Source organism: Myotis yumanensis, unplaced genomic scaffold (assembly GCF_028538775.1).
Source record: "Myotis yumanensis isolate MYYU_CA2020_CCGP unplaced genomic scaffold, mMyoYum1.0.hap1 SCAF_18, whole genome shotgun sequence".
Lineage (NCBI taxonomy): Eukaryota > Metazoa > Chordata > Mammalia > Chiroptera > Vespertilionidae > Myotis > Myotis yumanensis.
The window spans coordinates 7,444,156-7,454,150 of record NW_027223769.1 but is presented as its reverse complement, the minus strand read 5'-3'; the positions used below and the strand labels follow the sequence as shown (position 1 = coordinate 7,454,150).

The window sequence follows — 9,995 nt, the reverse complement described above, 5'->3', positions numbered from 1 at the left end:
CTGGCCATGAAAAGCTTTACAAGATTTAGAAATGTGTCTGGGATTTCTGTGAATGTGTAAAGAGAAAAGCTGGCTTGAAACAAATGCGCACAACTGTCCTGTTCTTGGACATTTAGATAGAGTTTTGAGCTGAAATCTCTTTGCAAATGTACAAAATCAAACCCCAAGACTGGTTATTTCCTCAGAAAGATGGTGAATTTGACCCAGGGAAAGAACTATAGGCTAGGTTCTAGCAACAAGATTGGTATTTTCCATAATAATGAGTAGTCTTTAAAATGCTAATGAACCGCATTCCAAAGTTAACTTTAAGGCTGCAAAGAAAATTCAGTAAAATTGTCTCTGTTACAAAAATTTGCTAAAGAAAATGCTTTAAAATAATAATTATTGAATTTAAATCTGAAAATTATTGAAACATAGATAATTAAAAATCTAAGTAGCCCAGGTAAAAGATGGCTAAGCCTTTTAATTAATTAAGGCTAGATTCCCAAGGCAATCTCAAATGGAGGAAGGGGCTAGCTTCCCTTCCCCCAGCAGAACAAGCAGGGAGGCCAAAAATTTCCTGCTGACAGCAACTTCTAAAGACAAGCTTGCTTGGTTTCCCATCCTTGGGGCTAGTCACAGTTCCAGCAGAAAGAATGTGACTAATTTACATTTATATGGCTATCGAGCTCTAGCAGCTTAATCTAAAGAAATGCTAAATATTTGACTTGCCAGATCTAAAAGCTTTTGGAAGAAATTGGGAGAAATTGTAGTTGTGATAACTAAATGCCTAAAGCAGGGGTGGGCAACCCCTGGCACTCGTGCCAAACATGGCACGCCAGTAACTTTTGCTGGCACATGAAACCCTCTCTTATAATCTTCCATTTACAATTTTTTTCTTAATATTGACTTTTTTATTTTTCAGATAAATTCAGTGTAGGTGCATCTTAGATAAATAAATAATTTTACATAACAAGTTATCTTAAAGACCACAGACATGGATTGACGAGAGAGGGGAAGAGCAATTTCTATGCCTCTGCCTTAACTCTCCCTGCCTTCCTAGATCCGACCAGTGTTTTGGTTTCATCCACATATGCTTGTGAATCTTTGTTCTCAGTGATGAATTTTGTTAAGTCTTGTAATGGAGTAGCTTGACGGATGAAAGTGGTAGCTTGTGCATATCTCTGAAGGTCAGGAAATATAAACCTGATGTAAAATCTCTGTCATCAGTGATGCAGCAGCAAAAGTCCCACTGATAATATCAAATGGAGTCATAAAGTTTTCTGTCGGACTATCTGTTAGGTTAGGTGGCTCAGGAGACAGAGTAGGAAATAAAGAGAGTCGAGTTAATCAGAAAAGGAAGAAAGGAAAGGCTTTATTCTGCATCCCCTGGCGACCCACAAACCCCAAAGACAGGGCACGTGGATCTGCGCCACCAGGGAGGGGGGTGCTTTTTTTATACTGCAGTTGGGTGAGGGGCGGGGACATGAGCTGAGGTATTGAGCTGAGGAAGTTTCAGCTGCAGGGGGTCAGCAAGGTATTCAGGAAGGAGTCAGTATCTGTGTGGGGGTCTGTGTTGATTCAGGGAGAAGCCAGTATCTGTGTCTGGCATGCTGATCTGTTAGAAATTCCAGGGGGAGTCCATTAGCTCATCACACATCTGCACGTATCCAATCCTGGGCTCTCTCCGACCTAACATCCCGGCCGTTTAGTGATAGGGGATGCCGACTCATTCTGACTGCTTCCAGCTGGCCAGGGGTGTCGAGGGGAGGGTGGTTTAAAGACCAGGGTCAGGTAGAGGCAGGTTGGAGGGGAGCTGAGTGTAGGGATGAAGCAGGAGCTGATTCACAGTCACCCGTGACATCTCCACTATCTGGGAGCAGATGAACTTGAGGAGGCAGGGGGCTAGGAGAAAAAAGACACAGATGAGAATCAGGGGCCCTATCATGGGTAGAACCCAGGTAGCTAAGGGGCTTTGGAATCAGCCGAAAGGAGAGTTGTCCTGGGAGTGTCTTGCATGTAGTTCTTCACTCAGCGTAGTCAGGGTCTGTACGTTTTGCTCCACTACTCTGGACTCGTTGGTGTAGTAGCAGCATTCTTCCTGAAGGAATATGCAGGTTCCTCCTTTTTCTGCAGTCAGAAGGTCTGAGGCGTGCTGGTTCTGTAGGGCTATTTAGGCTACTGATGTCGCTTGCTGCTGAAGGGAGGCTAAAAGAGGTGGTAGTAGACTCCAGGGCTAACTGGAGTTTGTCATTAAAGTTCTGAGCAGTGACCAGACTGTTCCCGAGGGCCCCCAGTGAGGCCTACAGAGGCAGCGATACTCACCCCTAACATGACAGAAAGGAAGGCGGCTCGGCGGGTCCGGGGGCAGGATGGAGGGAGCAGCCAGGCGAGCTCTGACTCTTCATACAAGGTTAGTTGGAGAACTACTGTGACCACAAAGCAAGGCCTGGGGTTAGAGGAGTTCATGCAGTTGCTTAAGGTGCCGTTGCACCAAAAGAAGGTACCTGAAAGGGCAAGGACTACGCCCTCCATCTTGCCCCGTATCCTCCATCTTTGGGCAGCCATGTGTTCGGCAAGGCTTCTTCCCGGAAGCCCAAGCCTCTGCTAGCCACACTCAGGACTTCTTTAAACTAACCAATGACAATGAAGGGAAGTGCACGCCATAGATATGACCACATCCTGTGTAACGAGACACCGACTTGCGCCTGGCCAATCGGCAGGGCCCACAGTCTCCTCTCCTCCCCTTACTCCACCCCCCCCCCCCATAAAACTCCTCTTCCCACCGGGCTAGCGCTCTCTTTGCCACTTGCTGCTCTGCCAGTAAGGAGGGTAGGGGAGCCAAACCCGGGTTTGAATAAAAGACTCTCTGCTTTTGCATCGGACTTGGCTGGCTCCCTCGTGGGGTCTTTTGGGGATCCTGAAATCTGGGCATAACAGTACCTGGGCTGGCCTTGGTGAGACTGGCTGCAGTCTGGTATGACATAGTCTCTCCAGTGGCAACCCCCATAGGTTTTGACACCTTGATTACACCTGTCTGGGTCCCATTGGTCGTAAGCAAAACAGGCATAGGGTCGGCCACCATTGTACACTGACCGGATGTCGACAGTCATCCGGATCTTTATCTGGCATCCGACCAGAGGGCAGTCCTGAGATCCTACCTGCCGGGTGACTTGTCTGCCGTCTGGTAGTAGGTTTCACAGACCTTGCACCTCCACACATAAGCGGGTGGGGGTGGGTGTAGGTTGCTCAGGGCTGGGAGGAGAAGGAGGAGGAGGGGTGTGACCAAGGCGGACCTTAGTGGGGCCCAGCACCTCACATTTATAGAAGTCATGCTGCTCCAGGGTCCTCTTGAGTCTGGAGAGGTGGTGCCATGACGGGTCGCCGAGCTGGGGTCGCCAAGCAGCTTGGCCGCAGTGGGGGCTGTGAGGATTACAGTGTGAGGTCCCATCCACCTAGGCTCGAAGGCTTGTGGATGTAGGTTCCTATGGAGGACCGAGTCACCAGGATGAAGGGCTGGTCCTCGGGAGTCCTGGTTGGTCGGCTCTGGCTTGGGCAGAAACCTGTTCTTGTGTTCTCGGAGCAATTGCCTGGGTAAGATATGGAAGATAAGTACCCAGGGGAGGGGGATCAGTAAAGAGATGGTGGTTGAGCAGGAAGGGTTAAAAGGGCTCAAGAAGGTGGGGATCCTTGGTGTAGTCTGGATTTCTGGTCGGGGCCATGGGCAGGAGGTTCAGCCAGTAGCTGTGAATTTCTAGAGAGAGTTTAGTTAGGTGGTCCAATTCATTGGAATTGAGTGGCTATGATGAGGGTTTTAGCCAGTGACAGACAAATCCAGCAGGATGTAGAGGAGGAGGGATTGATGTTCGAGAGTAGATGGAAAGTTGTGTTGATGAGGCTGGGCATAGGAGTAGGTCCAGGGTTCATAAATAGAGAGTGACACTAGAGAATTTCCCATCCAAGACAGTAGAATTGATGACTCCCTCATCATTCCATGTCCGTTTCACCTGAAAGTATTAAAAACCTGAGCAAAATTGGAGTGTCCCTTGCCAGGTAAGAGCCTGTGAGGAATGATGGGTCATCAGGTCCTGGATGGTGTTGCCGAATCTTCTTCAGTGATGGTGGGAGGCATTTGGTGAGCCTGAGAGAGGTAGGTATTGCAGTGAAAGTGGGAGGGATGTTAGAATGGGCTGTTATCCAAGGGAAAAGAGAAAGGGACTGAGCGGTGGAAACCAGGGACCTGGAGGCTGAAGAAAAGGCGGGGTGGGGTGGGGTGGAGGGAGCAGGTTGCATAGCCTGTTCCCAGGCCTCCAGCAGCTTGGATTTTAAAACTGCTGCATTTTTTTCCCTAGAGATAATGATTTCAGTTTCTGATAATAGCCGGACTGTTGAATCCTTTTGGAAGTTTAGAGGAGGGGACAGTCGTGGAGGAGAGAAGGAGATAAGGCATTCACAGTGAAGCTGAGGTAGGCAGCTGTGGTCTGGGACAACAGGGCCCCATAAGGGGACGCATGGCAGTTGGAGGATTGGTGTCCCTGTGAAGGGAGGGGGCCAGGAGTGGAAGGAGCAGGGAAGCTGAAGGGCTCCGAGTGAGCTGCAGAGTGGCCGCTAGGATGGTAAGGATATCTCGTCCTAAAAGGGGCATGGGGCATGATAACATGACTAAGAATGAATGGGTTATAGGGCTATCATCAAGGAGGCAGGGAAGGGGTCCGGTGGCCAGCGGGCAGGTGGATTTGCTGTCAGTACCCATGACCGAGATCTTGGAAGGATAAAGGGGGCCTGAAGAGGAGGACAGGACAGAGAAGGTAGCCCCCATGTCGATCAGGAAGGAGACCTGTTGCACCTGTTACCTTCATTGTGACACTAGGCTCGGCGAGGGTGATTGGAGTCGTTGAGGCTGGGCTTCTTCCATCAGCCAGTCCCAACATGGCCAGCGGCGGGTCATGACCTGGAAGGGTGGCCCCTCCACGCTGGGGCGCAGAGGGCCCACCACCTTTCCAGGGGCAGTCACTCTTCCAGTGGCCACTTTGACCACACGCTGGGCAGGGCTTGGTTGGAGCCCAGGGCCGGGGGCAGTGCTTTGCCCAGTGGCCATCATCTCTGCATTTGAAGCATTCTCCAGGTGGTGTGCATCCTTTTGTTGCACCCCTACCGCACACACCCCCCTTGGGACCATGGCGGCTGCTGTCAACCACAGGGCCACAACCAAGGCGTGTGTGCAGGTCCACCTTCTATCGAAGGTGGGCCTCCCATTCTGACTGTGCCTGCTCCTCATGGGCATTAAGAACCTTAAAGGCCATTTTCACTCGATCTCAGACTGGGGTCTGAGGGCTATTAAGGACCTTAAAGGTCAGGTTAAGTTTATGGTAAATGTGGTCAGGTCAGTGGAAAAGGACCTGAGATGCCTCTCAATCTGTGAGGCTGGACATACTATGTCCTCAGTCCCTGCTGCCTTCCTCAGGGTTAGAATGGGTGCAGAAATAGAAGAGGCTGTTTTGGAGCTCACATTCTCAGGATTTGGGCTCTCAGGGATAGGAGAGAAGGCGGCTGCAAAGTGAGAGAGAGTGGCTACCCGGATAAAATCCTTCCTAGCTGCAACCTCTTGCAAAGGGAAGTGGCTGGCCACCTGTGAATTCAAAATGCACGGAGGAAACGCTGCAACCTCCAGGGGGAGGGGCAGAGGGGAGGAGGGACAGAAGGAAGGTGGGGCCTGCAGACGTGTGTGTGTGTGTGTGTGTGTGTGTGTGTGTGTGTGTGTACCGACTGGGGAAACAGGCAGGGGTGGGGAAGGGGTTGTCGTCCAGATACTTCAGTTTCTGGCTCCCGCAGTGGCTATGGTGGTAGCGGCAGCGGGCAGGAGGGCGGAAGAGGGAAGGCGGGATCAGCACGTAAGGGCGGAAGACGGGAGGCGGGATCAGTAGTTAATGGTGGAGAAGGTGTGGCTGGAGGCGGGTCCAGCAGGGAGGGAAGAGGGGAGAGTGTGGAGGGACAGGGGCATGATACCGGCTGGAGAACAGGCCGCTTTTGCCAGCCGGGGAATTCGTGGTGGTCTCCGCTGGAGGCGGGTGGGAGGACACAGGGACAATGGTGGTGGCGTTGCCGCCCCCCACACACAGCACATGAACCCATCCCCCCACACACACCACACACACCGCGGGCTCAGCAGCGCGCAATGCAGTGCGGCGGCGTGGTGACAACCCGGGGAGAGGAGGGAGGACAGGGCGAGGAGAGGAGGCAGAAGGAACTTTTGGGGGAGGGATGGGGACACAGACCGGGTGGAGAGAGAGAGTGAGAGAGAGAGACTTGGGCACATTTCCCAGTTCGCTGGCAGAAATTACTGAGATGGGTATGGACGGTAAAGTCAAGGTCCCATTTTCATACTGAGGCCATGCTACGTTACAGAAATAAATGAAGCATTTAGGACGCAGGTCTGGGGTAGGCCCAGTATTTAGCCAGATCGGCGAGCAGGCACCCTAGAGGTGTGCTCGGATCAATTTTGGAATTTGGATGCCCCATGCTCAATGCCCGTGGCCTGTAGCGGGGCGAAAGGCTGGCATCCCAGCGATTTAACACTGCTACGGACGGACAGAGGGACCCGGGGAAGGGTAGAGACATCTCTGCTACCTCCCGAGGTCTGGAGGAACCTTCCTGGAAGGGTCTGGATAGGCTATCTGGATAGGCTATCTCTGACTCAGCCACGTTTTACGGACAGAGACACCAGCGAGCAGGCAGCCACGTGGGACCGGCACGGGGGTGGGACAGGACTCACCGCTGATGCTGCCAAACTGGGTAAAGTTGCCGAGCTGAAGAGATGAGGTCCTGATGGGTCCTGGGCCACGAGGAGGGAGAGGCGGGCATCCTGAGCCGCGGAGGGATGGCCAAATGAGGTGCTCCCGCCACCCAGGTTTCAAGGCACCAAATGTTAGGTTAGGTGGCTCAGGAGACAGCATAGGAAATAAAGAGAGTCGAGTTAATCAGAAAAGGAAGAAAGGAAAGGCTTTACTCTGTGTCCCCCGGTGACCCACAAACCCCAAAGACAGGGAATGTGGATCCGCGCCACCAGGGAGGGGGGCGCTTTTTTAATACTGCGGTTAGGTAGGGGTAGGGACATGAGCTGAGGTATTGAACTGAGGAAGTTTCAGCTGCAGGGGGTCAGCAAGGTATTCAGGAAGGAGTCAATATCTGTGTGGGTGTCGTGTTGATTCAGGGAGAAGCCAGTATCTGTGTCTGGCATGCTGATCTGTTAGAAATTCCAGGGGGAGTCCATTATCTCATCACACATCTGCACGTATCCAATCCTGGGCTCTCTCCGACCTAACACTATCAGTTTACATGTATACATTAAAAAATAAATGTATTTTTCATCATCATATACTGTGTTTTTGTCACTCGAATGAATTTTATTATTTCTTCAAGGTTCTTCACATACGTACACCTTAAGAGATATCAAGTAGGCGTAACATGTTCTCAAAAAATTAGGGTTGGCACGCAGAAGAATTTTGAGTCAGAGATTTTGCTGGTTTTGGCATGCACTCACAAAAAGTTTGCCCACCCTGGCCTAAAGTATAGAAATTTATTTTTAAGAAAATCTTGTGTTTTCTCTGAAAAAATTAGGAATTCAAAATATATTGCTTTTTGGTCTAATTGAAAAAGAGGATAAATTCTGTGATCCCAACTGAAATTTTTAATACAAAAACCAGTTTAAATGTAATTGATATCCTAAGATAATTATAAAAGGTATATAATCCTTAAATCATATATACATATATATATATTTGATGGTTTTTCCACATTGAATTTCAAGGCTATTTTAACTGAGGGAAGATTTTTGAAAAGCTCCAAGGGCCCAGAGTGATTCAAAAAGTTTGTTCTCTATTCTTAAAGGAAATACTTTTGAATTTAACCAATTTAATATACTTGAAATCACATGGAAAGCTTTATCAAATAAAAATTAATAAATATATTTTACTTATATACATATATATTAAACTTTATGAAGGTTTTGGCCTCTAAGAAAGGGCAAAACAAGTTATTTTGTTTAATATCTCTTAAAATACAGCAGTGGAATTTTAAGATGTAATTTAAAAGACAAAAGCTCCTTGCCACCTGCATTTTTAATTAGGCTGGAGGTGGGTCAACGTTTGTGCCTTGTGAATCAGATGTAAACGTTTACTAAATTTACTTGCTTTGCTTTATCAATAAAATACCTACTTAATTATTAAATAAATTAGGTTTTTAAAATATAATCAAGGTCTCATATAAATTAAGTTATATGAGAAGCCAATATCCTTGTAAGCAATTTAATCCTAGTAAAATTTAAGGAAATTACTGAAGGCTTCCCATGATACCTCTGTATATGCAAATAAGCCAAAAGGGAATGCTGTTTAAAAATATTATTCTAAATTTAATAAAAAGGAGAAATTTAAAAATTTTGAAATCTCTCTCACTAATATTTACAGAATGAACTAAAAATTGTTAAAATACCAAATCTGACAATAAATAGTAGTCAACTTATTGTAATGAGAGTCCTTGTATATAGCTATTTGGACTCATGACTCAAAATCTCAAGCAGCAGCCTTGTAGGTTGATTGGTATAAAAGAAAAAGATTTTTTCTTTAAGTTGAAGTTTTCTAAACGTGGCCTGGAAATTCCTCTGGAATGAAATAAGGAGAAGTCCTCTTCAAACATCTGAAAAACTAAATAATTATATTAGGCTTAATATGGAAAGGTAAATAATTTGTGTTTTTGCCTTTTTGACAAAACTACTATAAAGTTACTCAAAGGTTAGTTGAAAAAATTTAATTAATGTCATTTACTGTCCATAACCTAGGACAAGTGAAGTTAATAATAATAAAAATAGACCTTATTTCAAATTAATTTAAATTGGCTAATTGAAATAACTGAATATTTGAAAACTTAATTGTATGGTACAGGAAACTGTTCCTGAAGCATTAACTAATTTTTTATTAATGGTTCATCTCTTAATATAGACTTGCTTAATATGCAATGAATCCAAAGCAGTCATATTTCTATACAAGAAATTGAAATTAAAAGTTTTCAACACTGCATTGCAAAATTTCCAAAAGGCTCCTAATATTTAATTAAAAAAGGGGGAGATATTGGAACAATGCCCTGTAAGTAAAAGCCTTAATTACATCAAAAAATTTTTTACTCAAAAATTATTTTTCACTTGTAATGCTAATAACAAGACACCCATAAAAACACACATGGTGTCAAAATAAGCCAAAGGAAAATTGTTTGGGCAAAAAATGAAAAGGATCCCAAGTCTAATTTATATAATTCCATTATTAACCTTTGGTCGAGAATATGTTTGTATATTTCCAGAAAACTCCTCCAAGTCCACGTGGATTTCTGCAACTACAGATCCCAGAGAGGAACTGATGAGACTGCTCCAGTCACAGAATAGCAGTGGCCCCAGAACAACAGAGGAGAAGCAGTCCAGAAATGAAGATGGTGAAGACGCCTTGCCATGCTAGCAGTCAGCAGCTGTGCGTCACTGCAGGTTGCCCAGGACCAAACCAGAGAAGGTTGGACCTGCATTGCCATCGCTTGTTCACCATCCAGAACTGAAATATCATTGCTGACATGTACACGTAAGAAACTATTGGACATTGAAATTGGGACTCTTAAGAACTGTTGGCCCAGAAAGAAACTTCCTGCAAACTGATTCCTTTAATGCCTGGAAGCAATTTAAAGGGACATGATAGAACTCTGTCCTTTCCATTGAATTTAAAAATCTTAAAACATACATTCTTTTTAAATTTAAAAAATCAAAAAGGGCGAGATGCCGGAGACCAATTCCAGCATGTACAGCAGGGCTGCACCTGGGAATGGCTAAAGGCATTACCCCAAACCTGAATAGGATACATTAAATTGATTCTTGGCTGCCACACAGCTAAAAGGCATCTTAATCTACATGTTATTGCCTCCTACTGGCCAAACACCTGAACAGCCGTAGGCTAATTCCCCCATTCTGACAATGGACTCTGTAC

At 46.5% G+C, this 9,995-nt stretch overlaps 1 long non-coding RNA gene across 1 annotated transcript; it reads right to left on the bottom strand.

The window, feature by feature from the left end:
- Window positions 1-1,221: 1,221 nt before the first annotated feature.
- On the bottom strand, window positions 1,222-7,889 carry LOC138997062 (uncharacterized). Its single transcript, XR_011468887.1, has 3 exons — window positions 6,752-7,889; window positions 3,299-3,569; window positions 1,222-2,408 (listed from the first exon to the last, which is right to left on the bottom strand). It is a non-coding gene; the product is annotated as an uncharacterized lncRNA (long non-coding RNA).
- Window positions 7,890-9,995: the final 2,106 nt, after the last annotated feature.